The sequence below is a fragment of the Anser cygnoides genome, chromosome 1 (genome assembly GCF_040182565.1).
Source record: "Anser cygnoides isolate HZ-2024a breed goose chromosome 1, Taihu_goose_T2T_genome, whole genome shotgun sequence".
Taxonomy (NCBI): domain Eukaryota; kingdom Metazoa; phylum Chordata; class Aves; order Anseriformes; family Anatidae; genus Anser; species Anser cygnoides.
In genome coordinates this window covers 133,005,229-133,021,004 of record NC_089873.1, presented here as the reverse complement: position 1 = coordinate 133,021,004, position 15,776 = coordinate 133,005,229, and the positions used below count along the sequence as shown (strand labels likewise).

Genomic DNA, 15,776 nt, shown 5'->3' with positions numbered 1-15,776 from the left:
TTAAAGAAAGGATTTTTTGGTCTAGGGAAAATGAGATTTGTTGAACATGTGGAAAACGGACACTCAGCTTACCTATGTACCAGGTTTAGTTGGAAAGTCATGCTATTTGCCTGGGGGGGTTGATTTAGTCGATGGGAAAAAAATACAACGCATCTCCAAATATTTATATTTAGAAGCAAGAGAGCGAGAGCTCTCGGTTATTGAGGTACAATGGAGGGCTCAGGACCAAGCATGCTCTAATCCAGCTGGTGCAGGAGCTGGACCAAGGCTTCACCCCATCCCTGGCCCGTGTCCTCATCAGGAGGCTATGGAGTGCTCCAGCATTTGCTCCCACTACCGTACATACCCCTGGCAGAGGCTGCTGGGTCCTTCCAGAATGACTTGCAAACTCTTCAGGTGAACGAATGGCCACTCTCAGAGCTAATGTGAGCATGTCTGATGATCACCACCCTCTCTCACCCATACTGCTGCTCACAGAGAGGATATTATTTCACTGAAGTTTGTCTCCAGGTCCAAGTGAACTACCCACCTCCACTTCAAAAATAGTTTGTTATTCAGGTTATTGTGCCACAATTAGTTACTGTGTCAGCTTCTAACCTGTGCTGAAATAAAGGTGTTATATGAGCCCTTTTCTTATTTAAGGGAGTTTTCTTCAAGTCATGAGTTTGTAACATCAACACCATTTCAGCTGCTAGTGACACAGACCATGCACAGCGCCACTTGGAGGCAAGGACAAGAGTATTTTGAAGATGTAGAAAGTAAACTATTAGCTTTTAGGGATTAGTAGGTTATGCTTCATTTGCTACATAATCACTCCACACTTTCACTTGGATTTCATCTCTCCCACTACGTTTACATATGCAAACACTGTCTGTCCTACACGCGCATGTCAGGCATCCAGGCACAAACCTGCACCAGTAAGCCAGCTGCCATGCTTTGGCAATCCACACCCATCCATTGGGATTGTGGTTTGCGAGGAGGAGGTGTTTTTTGTTTTTGTTTTTGTTTGTTTGTTTGTTTGTTATGATCTGGGATATCAAATTCCTACTCACATCAGCAGCTGTTTTAGTGTCTTTATTGCTCTCTTAAAGACCCCACACACATAATTCTCCACAGAAAAGTTCAGAAGGTGCAGAAAATTCAGAAGTCTAATAATTAGATAACTATTTTAAGTACCAAGAGGAGACTGTGCAACCACTACCACTCATTAATTTTAATCAATATAATTACTTTTTGTTTTCTATGTATTTCCCTTCGTGCAATGCACAGCAAAGATCACTACCTCAGCTTGTTGAGAAGCACAGTTGTAGCATTTTTTTTAATATATAAAAATACTGTGTTTGCACATATGCATCTACTGATCTGCCACCAAATTAAATGCCAAGTAAGAGTTTTAAATGCTTTAAGAAACCACCTCAGCTGAACTGGAACTATACAAAGTGGTCTGACTGAATATATATTGCTATAAGTCAGGTTGATGGATCGGCATATATACCTGGAAAGACCATTAAAGAGCACGTTGTTGCTCTCCCCACTGTCTATTAATGTGGAGGCTCATTAAAAATGTGGTATTCCAAAGCCAGAAATGTAAAATGGACCCATGTAAATAAAGCCACTGTGCTGCAACATCAATTCTCAGGAGAAAGGTGCATTTTGTAAACTGCCCCTCCAGCCCGAGGTACCCCAAGTTCAAACTGTGTGCCTGCCAGAGAGTCTGTGATTTCTTTCTTTGTTTTTAAGCAGCACATTTATTTTGGACAGAGAGAGGGAAAAATAGCCCATAAAGTTCCCACTGTTATGAAAAACAGAAACAATTGCTAGAGTTACAAGCTCCTCGTGGGCTGAGCCAGAAGATGAACAGCTCTTATTCTCCGCTTAGTTCTGTGCAGCTAATTGAAACTTAGAAATCCAGCAACACCACAGCCAGGTCCATAAAACCTGACACTTACACAAACTTGTTTGCCAGACTGAACCTGTGCAGCTGTAACTGTCTTGCCATCAGCTTTCAAGAAGCCTTTCTGACTGGGATATTTTGCTCACAGCTGCCTGGTTTAGGGTCTTCATACACACACAAAGCAGAACACAACAAACGTAGCACCACAGACTTCGAAGCAAGCCACCACCTGACGAAGACACTCAAATCGAAATCAGCATAATTATACAGTTTGGTTTAAAAATGCAATGCCACTTCTCGTCTCATGGTTTCTTTCCTCTTAGTCTAACTATGAAAACATGCAAAGAAACTAGTCTCAAAATAAACTATCTGAGGGCTCTCCATTTGTTGCTGGATCTCCAGAGCCCGGCAAGTGATAGGTAGTGCCAGTCTTTTCCCCAGAGTCAAGCTGTTCTGTTTCCTTTGAACCTTGTTAAAGCAGAAAAAAAAAAAATTAAAACACAAATCACCACGACCACCACATTCAGCACATACTCTCCATCCCACTTATGTCTACCACACCCTGTATAAGATTATTCAGTTTCCTTACCCATTAACTAAGTTCTCTTGAGTCTTCAGTGTCCTTCAGCATTTGACCAAACCAGATCTGAATTACAAGTTTGAATCCAACCACGACTTTTTGTAAAATAAGATTAAGGTAAGAACAATGCAGTTGTCCTGAAAAAGTGTACTGAGTGTCTGAGAAAGAGCCCAGCTGGAGCAGCTACGACTCCCCGGATACCTTTGGCTGCCAGAGCCTTCTACTGTCATGAATCTTAGGGGGAAAATCTGATCTTTCCTTTCTCTGGCTGGAAGCAGGCTGGGAGTCCAGCGCAGCTGAGAGCTGTGTCACACAGCGCCTGTGCGACAGAGGCAGACAAGCTGCGACCGACCTCGCCACTTCTTGTTCCAGAGGAATTGTTCGGAGCAAGCAGAAGGAGCGGTTAGGAAGGGGCATGTCTCCCCTCAAAAATCCCTCTTCCACATGGCTGTGCAAACTCAAAACTGGCTGTAACTGCGCAAGCTTTCCCTATTAGGAAGAGCTGCAGGAATGCTGGAAGCAGCTGCTGCTGCTCCTTGGAGCCCAGCGAGCAGCATTTGGTGTGCTCTGCCTGACCTTCTCACAGTTAGCTTGCAGCTTTTTTGAACACCTTTAAAAACTTTCTGCTCAAACAAGCAAACCAGCTGTATTTACAACGTGGCTTCGACACAAGCAACGCAGAGGCTATTTTGCACAATTTGCTAGGAAAAAAGAAAAAAAAAAAAACAACACAACAAAACACCAAAACTTGATAAAGGCGCTGCTTCATAAACAATGTCTGTCACGTTTGCAGTCCCCATATAGAATGCTGTCATCTATAGTGCGTGGGCAGGCAGCGTAGGCGCTTTGTGGAAAACAAACACTGAATCACCAATGACTTCGACTGCAGCTCTGCACTGCGTGGCATTTCAACAAATAACCGTGCAGAGTGACAACTGTGTTTCTCAGCTGATGCCGCTTAGCACTCCGTCAGACTGCTCACCGAAGACAAGCCACTGGCTACAAGTCATGGTGACAGCAAGGGACACCGTGTAATTTTTTTTCCCATAGATCCACCCAAATCCTCTGATCACCACCACATCTAGGCAGGCTGAGCAGCCACTGACCTGCCCAAGGCAGCACCCAGGGGTCCCAAGCATTTGCTACAGGTCTCTGGTTGGACATAGTGGCCACCAGTCTGGTATCACCACATGTGGACATCAGACGTCAGCCCTACCCAAAGCCCACAGAAGTCAATGGACAGGTCTCAGGGTTTTCAGTGTCTCTTACATCAGGCATTATCACATCCTCAAACCATGTAGCTCCTCACCTTCATTTTCAGTCTTTTTACACTACCCACGGCAGAGTGGTGCTAAGAACAACCAGGGTGTCACCACCAAGCAGGGCAGTTAACGAGATTTCCAAAGAAAAACTGTCCTAGTGAATAACCCTATCAGACAAGTACTGTCAGTGACTGTGCTTACAACCCAACATAAACCAAGGAGGAATGCTGAAGCTAAATTTATCTCTCCTCTTCAAAGTGCTGTAGCCAGGGATCAGCATCCTGCTAATCATCCACGTTTGTTAATCAGCTGTACGTTCGTGGTACTTGACATCTTCCTTTAAAAACAAGTTTCTTCAGCCCACTTAACTCGTGTTATTATTTTTTGAATTTCCTCTAATGAATAAAACTCTGTTATTTGCATATCTGGAAACGGGGATATACTCATTCAGAAACTCACTCGAGCCACGTGAAGAATGAACTGCCATTTCCAGGCTCTACAAACAAGCAATCAAAATCCCCAACCTTTTCTGGTGGCCTGCAGGAAGACAAAATAGAGTGGTTGCCAAGAATCCAGTTTAGCCTGTCCCCTTTGTATTTATGAGCTCCAGACAAGGCTAAGTTCCTTTACCACGGTTAAAAATAAATAAATAAATAATAATATTTATTGGAACTACTTGTTGACAGCAAGGGTTTCCTTCTCAGAAACTGAGCAGTCCAGCGATACGTGCTGAGTTCTGCTTTAAACCAGGGTTTTTCAGACTATTCAGTCAGTAACAGTGCTCTTCACCAAAATATTAAAGGTCCTTTGGGGTACACCAGCTTCACATAGACATCTTATTTTTGCATCATTAATACATTTGTGTTAGCTGCCAGCATATCTAGGGATTTCTTTTTTCCCGTCTCAAAGTACTTTTTTCAGTAATGCACAGCTTTGTATTTAAAAAAAATGCTACCCATGACTGAATCTTATGTTATAAACAGAAAATGTTCACAGTATATGGAGAGGCTATAGAAAATAAAACCGATCACCAAAAAATGGAGAAAAATTAAGTTATTCTGTTATTTACTTTTTTTTTTTAATTTCTTCCCAGAGCACTCAAAAATATTCCTCTTAAAACTTACAACTGAGCCTGGGGTAAACTCTCACGGGGAAAGCGATCAACTGATTCTGAGATTGTAACTTCATCGTTCACAGATAAGCAGTACGTGACTTTTTAATTTGCTTCTTAATTATGCAAAATTCCAAGGACCTGACTCTCACCCCGGAGGGGTGCAAGATTAAGAGAACCAAATTAGCACGCAGCCGAGAATTCCTCTGGCTGATCTCTTGTTACACCAGTGACCAAAGCTGGCCACAAAAGCCCCAAGGGACTGTCAAAAATAGCTTCAGAAATATAATTGACCTAAAATCTCATTTTTTTTTCAGTGGAAAATCAGGGTTCTGTCTTAAAAAACAGTCATGAAAAATATGTTTTCTGTGGAAAAATGTATGGCTTGGTCAAAAAGTTCAAAGAAGTTTGTAGCTAAGAAAGAAGATGTTTTCACTCAAAACCCCACTGGTGTGCCTCGTGGGAGCTGTAATTCAAGGGGCTGGCATGCTTGGCTACCTTTCCCACCCTGAGCAAGGGCTCTCACGACAGATCCCTTCCTTCACCTCACAGCATGCTGTGAGGGATGAACATCCCTTAAGGCTCATTGGAAAGAACCTGGGGCATTAAAAATCTGCAGGATGGCTTCCAGGGGAAGTGGCAGTGGTATTTTAAATAAAAACACTTTCCTTTTTTTTTTTTATTTTTATTTTTTTTAAAGTAACTGAAAAAATGCTACTCCAGTCTTTCTTGGATCCTTCTGAATTGTACTGGGGAGCCCCAGAGATAAACTGGACATCCACAGTCATGCAAAGACATACATGTTAAGCTTTGGTGACACAGTTCATCCGAAAACAAAAATAAGTAACAGAAGTACAACCACCTCACTTAGCTTTATATTTGATGTGTTCCTAAGACCTGTGAAAATATAGAAGTGGCAGCAAGTTGCATATGCAAAAGAGGCACATATCTGTGCTGTCTGGCCCAGTAGCCACAAGACACCCCATGTAGAGACTGTCTGCATGTCTCAGAGATGCATTTTCTGATAAAATGCAGGAAGCCAGTAAATAGCAATTAAACGTATTTAGCTCACACTTTTTATCTCATACTTTTAAGTGCTGTTAGCAGAAACTGATGGCTCCAAAAGAGCTAACATAAGTACTCTGACAAGTTGTACTAGGATCTCATAAAAACCTATATTGTGAGAGAAACTAAAACAGATAACTTGTAGCAGCAGAATCCCTGTTTCTAGAAAAGGAAGGCCTTGTGAGGAGTTGTGGGGACATGGGTAAAAGCTTGGAAGAAGGAGCGCTCCCAGACCTGAAACGGGCTTTGCTCGGATGTGCTAGTGCTGCTGTCATCTCTGAGGAACGGCTGAAGAGCACAAGAGCACACTCTATTTTTTCCTCTGTTTGAGACCTTTGAAACCCGTCAAACATACTCTGAGTCACTGGGATATCCTGAAAAATATACCCACTTCACAACTTTGCTTTTATAAAAGCTGCATGGTGCTTTTTCCATTTATAAAGGTTTTACACTCCACGTGCTGTGAGCGGTGGTGTTAGGTAGCGGTGTAACTGCCGTTCCAGCCCATACGTTGCTCGTGGTTGAATCACAATGGCAAAAACTCCCATCTTTGGGCATGTTTACATCTCCCGCCGGCAAAAGTAGCGCGCACAGAGCTACGGATTCAAACGATGTTTTGGAAAATGATGCACTGGATCTTGAAGGAGCACTTGGTGAGAAGAGGGGCAGCGAGAGCCTCGCTCAGCTCTCACAACACGTAAAGCTATCAGGGAAGAGCTGTCAGCACCTGCCTGTACATAACACCACACAAATATCTACAAGGCTCCAAGTGCTGTTTCTGAAAATTGTGACCCCGGGCATCAATGAAGCTTGTAACCAAGGCCCTGCTCCTCAGGCATGTGAAAGGACAAGTCTCCATCTGCAGTCTCCGATTGAAAGACAAACAAACAAACTCAGAGACAGACCAAGACTATTTTTAGATGAATGAACAGCATGAGAGCTTTCCAACGTCTCTCCTTACCCACTCTTTTCATCTCTCCCCCATAAGCTTTTGTTGGTGACTGCCAAACGCTCTTTGCTCCTATTTAAATTTTTTTATGGCAATCTAACAGACATCCCCCACCCAATTATTTTAATCTGCCTGCGTTGAGTGGCCACAGCAGCTGTTCAGCTACTCTTATCAAACTTATTAATACTGTAATTAAAATATACATCAGTCAGCTGAAAGATCCACACAAACCTCTTCCAAGTTTTGCTTTTCGTTATAGATTTAATGAGGAAGGGCTTAGTAAAAAAAAAAGAAGGAACCACCATTATGGGTTTTAAGAGACAGCATGAAGCTCCTTCTAAAAGAGGCATGCAAACACAGAGTTAAAGAGCTTTCACTGCAATATCCTTGTGAAATCAACAATTGCTTGAAAAATTAGATTTGCTGGTAGGTCTCACATTATTGCAATACAAGAGTTTCCCATCACCCATACACAGGGCAGCACAGCATATTGCTTTTGAACTTTTATCCAGCTATGCTACTATCAAAATATCACAGCATTTCAGCCTATTGTCAAAGATTTCTGTTAACATAAAGGTTTACAGAACCCATTCATTTTGAGGTTTACAAGATCTAAAGAGTTCTTATCCACATTATGCCTGTTAATGACCTAAAGGAGATTATTTCATACATCTCATTAATAATAGCAAGGTTTATTCACGGGAAACTCATCAGGTCATGAGCCTGTAGTTTGAAATAGGAAGGATTATTGAGCTTCCTGCAATTCAGTATCATTGCAATGTACTCCTAACGGACTGTGGATGAATTTTAGTTGATTTCCTTAGATGTACTCTTTGTTCTCTAAATCTCTGAGGACCTGCTACAAGAGCTGTTTGCACTGGGAGAACGCTGTCATTTGCCCTTCTCTTTTGCATATTACACTGATGTGCTTCAATATAATAAATTCTCACAGAAGAGTGCAGTTCTTCAGAAAAGTCACTGTGGCAAAGCAGGATGACTTTATAAGCTTTGCTGCAGTAAGACAGTTTCCTTTAGCTTGTTGTGGCTATTTGTTCAGAACCAGAGAAGGACAGGAAAAAAAAAAAACAAAAACCATAAATAAAGCCCTTAAAGCCTTTATTCAGATCTTAAGAATTCAACAGCTGCATCCCATTCAAGAAATGGAACTGAATAAATATGCTCAGCTATGAGAACTACTTTCAAGGGGCCAAACTGAAAACTCAGGACATTTCTAAAAGACACTGATTTTAAAGGCATCTCTAACACTGCCACTTTTCACCAATTTTTACCAGTCAGCTTTGTGACATTTGGTATTTTCCTTTTTCCTGGAGCTTTATCTCCAGAAGATAGGTGAGGACAGGTGAATCTCAGTATTCAAGGAACACACAAAGCTCGAGCCTTCACAGACATGTCTGCAGATGTCCTCTGTGAAATTCTGTTATATGGAAGTCTAAGAAAAGAATCTCAAATGTGATTTTTAATTTCCCTTTATGATTTTCAAGACATTTTTATTATTCTGCTTTACTCAGGCCCAGGGCGATTCTTCCTGTGAAGTGTGATGCTAGAACTACTGGAGTGACGCAGACAGCGCTCAGCTCCTTGCCCCGGGCGAGCGGCTGTGGCGGGGCAGAGGCACGTTCCTGCTGCTGCCACTCTCTGGAGCAACGTGCTGCAGTAGTGCCTGGACAGACAGCACGTGTCTGCTCATCACCCCTGGCCAAGGAGCCCTGAAGACCCCTGGGGTAACACCTCCCAGCTGCTCCTGCTGGGTCTGCACCTCTGTGTTGGAGTCCCTACAGTTATCCACGTGACACAAACTGAAATTTGCCTTAGGGGTGTTTCCTCCTAATACAGCTCTGGGTCACACAGAAGCATTCAGTATCTTGCAGGATCAATACAATGAGTGAAATACATGACCCTGGCTGAATTAATTATATACAAGAGATGTTTTGGTAAAGATGGATACCAACACCCAATAATGCTTGCAGATGGAAATTGAGAAAATAATGAAGCATTAGTTAAATGTACTTTTATGTTTTACTCCACAGAATGTTATTTTCATTACACTCCTACATTCAAACCTTCCACTGAATAAAAATTACACAAACTCCTAAGGCTTTTCCTCTATGACTTCTCACACGGCACAGAACTGATGAACAATGTATTACTGCTGTTAACATTATTAGTAGTATTACCCATGCATCATTTGTTATAGAATGAATTAGCTCTTCCTTCAGGAATCCTGTAGACTTCAGGAAGTTTTACCCTTTCCGTTTGGCAGAGTAACTAAAGTCACCAGCTGCAGAAGTGTGCAGTAATGATGGACGTTTCAGATACTGACAGCTCAGCTCAGGGGCAGATCAGACCGACAGTAGGACTCCCTTCAAAACAGAGGCACCTGTACCTAACCGAGGCACTGTAAGTACTAGTTCCAATCTGCGGTGAGAAACAGGAACTTGTGGGGGAGCAATCCCTTTTGTTTGGTTTGCAGAGAGAAGAACGAAACCCCAGAAATGTATTTTCCCCCCACACTCCCTCACATACAGGCAGGGATCGTATGGTGGCCAGGCTAGCTCAGAGGCACAAGTCTACAGTGCAACTAAATTGTAGATGTTGAAAGAGATGAATTCCACCCTTAAATACCATTTTCCGTGGCTGCTGAGAGCTGATGCTTTTCTCTGAGCTCTAACCTTTTCCAGCAAGGCAGCAGGGAGATGATGAACACACTTATCAGCAGCCACCTCCACAGCTGCTTGATGAAACACCAGGTTTTGTAGCAAACTTGCCAACACGTTTCCCAAGGCAGAGTGTTTGTTCAGCTGCAGTCCCTCCTCTGGTCCCCTGAACCAAGTTGCTCCAGCCCAGCCCGGCCACCACCACCTCCGCTGTGCCAAGCCCTCCCTGTGTCCCAAATGAAGCAACAGAAAACAGCTCAAGGTCACCCATTTTATGAACTTCATGCCCAGTGGTGACAACGTCAGCTGCGGATGAACCTGCCTTTGCTTAGTTCATTGCCTGCTCTAATTCCCTTAAGTCCAATGGCCATTTATAGAGATGGGGCAGGGTGGAGCCACGGAATCTGTCCCTGGGAAGAAGGAGATCACGAACTGCATTCTTCAACTGCTGCAAGAGGAGTATTTTCCCCTAGGAACTGGGCACACACTGTGCTATTACGAAATAAACTACAGTCTCAATTTTAAATTATACTACTACTGTTTTTCAACTAATTTGGTGCCAACCACTTCAAGAGGAGTTTCCAGCAATACAAAAATCCACCCTGAAAATTGTCCCAATGAGTTCTCTTACTGAGGACATGAACTCCCACAAAAACTAATGGCAGATTTGCAGTAACTCCACTGAAAGTAGGATCATGCTATTTTTTTCAGGAGTACAGAGTGTAAAATGCCAGATGCAGCAATAAAATAATCATCATAAACATTGGTGTGTTAGACTTCCACTGGTGAAGCAGTGTTGTTATATAGCTATCAATAAGCATCAGAAACCAATATAAATTAATAGTAGCTTAATTTTCTTAGTAGCTTAAACTTTCCTGCCTTTTACTGTCCTCTCTCAAAAAACATTCATAGCCCAAAACAGGAAAAGAGCCAGAGATCTTTTAAGTCCATTAGGGACACTATTATTGCCAGTCCGATCCATACAGAAGGTATGCAGGCTCCAGCAGGCTATGCAGAGAAGCATGCAATGGAGAAATGCAAAGAATATCCATAGGATGCAATGATATAGTTAAAATTGTCCTCTTCCAAGTCTTTTCCAAAACATTAAAACTGTCTTCTATATGAAAGCAAAACAGAAGACAATAGTACAAATACCATCCACAGTTCACACTTCCAATTTAAACTTCTATTTAAAAGCAAATAAACTCCTAAAGCTGCTCTTTCCAAAACAAGCTCAATTTTTTTCTCCTGGTTAATAATTACAGAAGAATTTTCTCAAGTTTATTGATGGTGGGAAAGAGAAGTACAGTTAGAGCATTATTTTCTTGTAGAGAACTGAAATAACACTTTTTCCAGATTTCCACAGAGATGTTCAGTGGAAAAATGCCCAGTATCCTGAAACACTTCTCTGGAAATTCATTTCACTCTTTCCTTCCCATACACTCTCTTATGAACAAGCAGCGAAGCACACAATAAAACAATATGCTGTCTTTAAAAGCACATTAAAACAGTAATTTCTATATCTGAAATGTCTGTCAGTACAAAGCGTAGAATGCAGTACTCCAAACTAATAAAGAGCTGCTATCAAACTAGAAAGCCTTATGGTTTTTCATATTGTTTTCTAGTATTGCTCCTAATGAAAATCAACAGGTTCTGCTTGGATTATCTGTTTTATACAAACAGTTGCATAACAAAAACAAGAGTAAGCTCCTGTACCCAAACCCTAAACTCTAGGGTAAATGACTAAGATGCCAAGTGTTGATAAATTAGAGCATGCCTACGTGTCTCAGGTTCTTACTTATTTTCAAATCTTCTGGTAACTCCATAAATAACTGTAAGAACCATCCATCACGTCTCCTGTTAAAAGTGTCTTTACAAAACGTGCCTACTTATTTTTTCACTGTACCATGCGTGAGAGGATAAGAAGCACTTCAGACCATGCAAGGTAAAGAGGTTTTAAAACTTTAGGCTACCCTGACGAAAAACTCTCTCTGAAGTCTAGGAGAGAGGGCAGGAGGGGGCAGAAGGAAGGGGACAGGAGAGGGAACAGGCACTGGCCCAACTCATTTACCTCACCCGAGAAAAGAAGCGGGATACGTTCCAGACTAGCTAACTGCTTCAACCATACCAACTCACACCACCGGTTTAGATTCACCCCGCTGTTTGTGGTCTGAACAGACAGAGGGGAAGCCTCGCCGTGCTCAGCGATGAGCAAAGCACCGCGCCGCGCTGCTGCTGCCCCTTTAACGGGCTGGCATCGCAAAGACACAAACAACTCTGCCTGCTGGACTAGGAGAGTCCACAAAGGTTGTATTTCCAGCCAAAGCCTTTAGTTCAGTGGAATGTCTCTTCCCTTAAAGGAACAGCGGTTTCTTCCCATGCCCGCCACCCCGCTTTCACCCAGCTGCCAACCAAGGTGCTGCTGCGGCTCCCGAGGCCCCACACAGAGGGCTCTCGGCCTACAAAACCCAGGTGCCCGAGGGGAGGTGTAAAATGCCAGTTCACACCTTGATTTTAGCATAAAGCAAGTCCATAGCATCGTTTCGACTGCTTGGGTTGGTTAAGCTACAGGCTGCGTATACTGGAAGGCTCTCCAGATGACTGCGTGCTATCTTTGTGACCAAAACAGCTAACTTAGCCCTGTACCCATATTTTATACTCACTAGAGAACCTGCGGCGCAGTAACTCTGCAGGAATAAAGAAATGACTCAGTTTAGCTTGCCTCTGAACAAGCCTCGTGTTTTTCACGTCCCTGGTTGATGCTCTCCATCCTCAGGACTCAGGAGTGCGTCAAGGGGAAAAGCTGTGCAGGAACGCAGTCTGCCTCAGCTGTCATCAGCTTTAGGTTTCTAACTGCGTTCACGAGCGTCATATATTTTCCTATTTCTCTTCAGTGTTTTTCTCTAGTCCCACAGCTTTGTGGTAACTGCTCCCTCTTCAGCCCCGAAAGACTCACATAAACAGTGAACAACTGCTGTACAAAGGAAAATGAGGAACTAAACACCTATTAGCACCACAAAAGAATATAACAATAAATTGAAGGGAATAGGAGGAAAAGGACTTTTATTCATCTTCTGTGTCACAGCAGACGCCATATTTCAGCTGCAGTATGACATTAAAGGTGACTGTGCCCCCTGAACACCACCGGTTCCCTTTGCACCCAGGCAGTCACCAGAGGGTGGTGAATCGCTTTTGGCTACTCCAGCAAATGGCCGTCCCAGCAGCAGCCCACCAGCCAGGCCGAGACCCCAAGGCACGGCTGTCCTTGTAGTTTTCTGTCATAGAAACTGTGCTGCTGTATAACACAGCCCAGGATTGGCCATACAGACCTGTTTGAGACAACACACTGCCTTTGCAACCCTCAAAATAGAAAAAAATATATCTTCTTTGCCCTCACTAACACAAACTGCACAAAAAGCTTTCAATAGCCTACTGATCTGTGTACCTTCAGCTGCTTAGGCTTACATTATGTTGGCATAAAATCAGCATGATTATGCTTGAAATAAATACAGAAACAGAAAAAAAAATTATAACAAGATGCTTGAAAGGTCAGCTTGCAGTATGCTGCTGTTGAAGAAAACACATTAATAATCAGAATGTTACTGCATGTTTTTATTTAAGCATCTTGCTTCATAAATTAGGACCCACATTTTGAGTGCAAAAAGTAGCATGGAATGTTTGTTTCCTCCTGACCTTACCACTGGATTTGAACTCTCTCCCATTTGCTCATTCCAGTTTGAATTCAATAAGGCTATTAAATCACTTAGTGTTCATCCCCATGTAAACAGCCAGATCTGCTCCTTCACCCTCAGCTGCACCACAGACCCTCTCACAGACCTTTCTTCTTTATAGAAGACATCTTCTGTATTGATACATATCCTCTGTACAAAAGATAGACTCCAGAAAACAGACATGTACCTGGCCAATAGCATTTTGATATAACCTAAAGCCAAGAACGGAGAATTTATTGGCTCCTCTGACAGCCACCATAGATTTTCAAACTCCACAAGCCAAAAAACATTCATCTGAGTTATCATGTGGGTTTATACTGTGTTGGATCTTGATCTGTTTTCTAAATCCTGAAATCTGTACAACTCAACAGAAATCAGTGTGGCACACAGATACAGTAGACTCTGAAGAATCTGTCTGCCTATTCAGGATTTTTTTTTTTTTTTTTTGCCAGTGGGGATATCAACATCAAATTTTGAAGCAGCTGCGTGTGTGTTCGCATGCCTATTCATATCTTCAATGCAGCACCAGTTTAAATGAAAAATATATCTTTAGAATAGTGTATTGTCAAAGTAGTAATGATAGAATGAGAATACGTAGTTGGTACAGGTTGAACAGTAGGAAAAACAGGTAATATAAGGATGGAGACCTTGTTACTTCCCCTTATAATGCCAATTTACAACCACACTGAGTTACTCTCTGACCTTATGTGAGCTTGGGGACAGCCCACAGAGTTCCCAATGCATCCTGTTTATTCATGAGCAAACAAAAGTAGCTAACTAAATCAACAGTAACAATAAAGGAAACTATTAAACTTGTAACACCATGTAACAAGTTAGTACCTGTTTTAACCTGCTACGTATTTACCAGGTCTCCATAGAAAGGTAGCAACCAGGCCTGAGCGTGGAAGAGAGTGATGTAGGACAAAGTTACATAGTCTTGTACAAGGAGGGTTCTTTTCCACCAGACTGATAGCTAACCTCACCTATCTACCACTGTGATAACGAACAACCCCTGCTGTTCTCGTTTGTATGGCATCATTCTCTCACGATTTTAGGAAGCCTTGTAAGTGCTGTGGAGACAGACCCCACTGCCCCTAAAGCACACGCTAATACCCCATGAAGAACAAGCATGGCTTCATGTATATATATATATATATATATATGCATATATCATAAATACAAGGGATGCTTGTATTTAAAATACTTTTCAGAAGTAACATGTGCCTGCTGCATGTGACCACTGTGGCTGTTCCTACACTTGAGGGGATGCACCATGGCCCCTGGTCCCCCCCAGACAGTGCTGCTCAGGAAGCGTCAGGATCTTCCCAAGGCTCCCATCCCAGTTGGGTCTCCTGGCAGGGAGGAGGCTGCTCTGCACCCAGACCATGCCCCAGGGCAATGCAGTAACAGCCTGAGCCCAGGCCTAGCTGCTGAAGAGCCACCTCATTTGGTTATGCTGCAGCAAAACAAAGAAAAAATGTGCTAGCTTATGAACCTGACAGTTTAGATCAGTATATTTACAATGCATCCTGACAGTGCAAGAGCACTTGAATGAGTAGCTACCTCAGTTCAGCTGATCTGCTGAACTTCAGCAGCTTTGAGAGGCTCCTGAGATGACGGCTAGCCACTGCTGGTAAGAGCAGGTACCCCAGCCTCAGGGCACTCCTGTTCAGGCTGAGATGCAGTTTCACTTCATGATGGAGAAAACCACAAGCCCAGAATCTCAACCCAGCACCTGAGGATGCTCCCTAACATGGCCAAAGGGACCAGAGCAGGAGGGAGAAGGGTAGGTACACCTGCACTCCTGACATTTATCCATCTTAAAGAAAGTGACTCACACTCTGCAATACGCCATAAATAAGAAAAGATGTGAAGCTATACTGTCAAGACTAAAGCAAGGAGAAATATCTGCTTTACTTTCCTTTTGCTTCTGTGGTTGTGTTAGACCTGGGAGTTCAAGCGAAAAAGATATTCTTATCCATGACTGATCAAGTCATTCTTCACGCTTGTACAAAAAGGTGATACTACATTTCATGTTTTAATTTTGCTGCCCAAGCTATGCAAAATATTTCTAGAAGAGTGACTTTGTGTATACACCATGTAGTAGCAAAGTTTTAACTAACATAAAAAACTGAAGTTCATCATAAATATTAGTGCTATAACATTAATTAACATTTACCTATGTCAGGCAAGGCTTTACAAGGTACCCTCAGTCCTACTTGACTGGGTCACATTATTCTTACAAACTGGCAACGAGCTTCATCTGAGCTTCATATAGATCAAGGTGAAATGGCAAGAGACTCAATGAATCCCAAATTATACAAGTCTATTTCCGTAAAACTAATTTATATCTTTGTTACCGTTTGATACTGTTTATTTATAAAGTAGACAGTGGGAATGCCTCTCTCAGATTACCTAGGAAGCTGCACATTCCATTTAACAAAGAACGATGAAGTTACCAGAATTACTTACAGAACGTGGATAGTACATCTTTCACCTACTTGCCAAC

At 42.5% G+C, this 15,776-nt stretch overlaps 1 protein-coding gene across 6 annotated transcripts in view; it reads right to left on the bottom strand.

The window, feature by feature from the left end:
* Positions 1-15,776, bottom strand: part of ARHGAP6 (Rho GTPase activating protein 6) — a 326,136-nt gene that overhangs the window by 70,295 nt on the left and 240,065 nt on the right. The window contains exon 1 of one of the 6 annotated variants that reach the window (XM_013191533.3): positions 2,484-2,953. The exons of the other annotated variants lie outside the window; for them this stretch is intronic. The gene's annotated coding sequence lies outside the window, so the exon portion shown is untranslated. Of the gene's footprint in view, positions 1-2,483; positions 2,954-15,776 lie in introns of those variants that run through there. 6 annotated transcript variants of the gene reach the window in all.